Genomic DNA, 543 nt, shown 5'->3' on the forward strand with positions numbered 1-543 from the left:
TTTACAAAGTATAGACCTTGTATGCATATAATCATATTTCTGTATGTTCATACTAATGATTTATTTTGTCTTTTGTTTTTTTTTTTCCTTCAGTTCTGAGCATTGCTTCATTAAAGTAACCACTGACAAGACTGAGAGCCTACGTACAACCATGTTAGACCTGCACCAATGATTCGTCCAGTGCGTGGGACTGAAGTGGGATGTTTTAACTAACAGGTTTTTGTGATCCAGTTTGGAGGAGCTCATTGCACCACCTCTCAGGACATGGTTTCATTGGCTTCCAGTTCTCGTTTCTCAGTTCTGGACACTATATTTGCAATTTTAGCTTCCAGGTGGCTTACAGATGATGAATTATGTCTATTAATTAAAAAAATGAAAGAAGGACTTAGGTCAGGTTCAGATAATGAATCTGGTCTGCCTCGCCAGAACGTCAATGGCTCAGTTTCCCAGGCTGACTGCAATGTCCCTTCATCCAGCAGTGATGTCGTCCCCAAAAGCCTGAACTCATCCAAAGATTGTGAGTACAAGCAGATTCTTAATGCC

The sequence above is a fragment of the Austrofundulus limnaeus genome, unplaced genomic scaffold (genome assembly GCF_001266775.1).
Source record: "Austrofundulus limnaeus strain Quisiro unplaced genomic scaffold, Austrofundulus_limnaeus-1.0 Scaffold2073, whole genome shotgun sequence".
NCBI classification, from domain to species: Eukaryota; Metazoa; Chordata; class Actinopteri; order Cyprinodontiformes; family Rivulidae; genus Austrofundulus; species Austrofundulus limnaeus.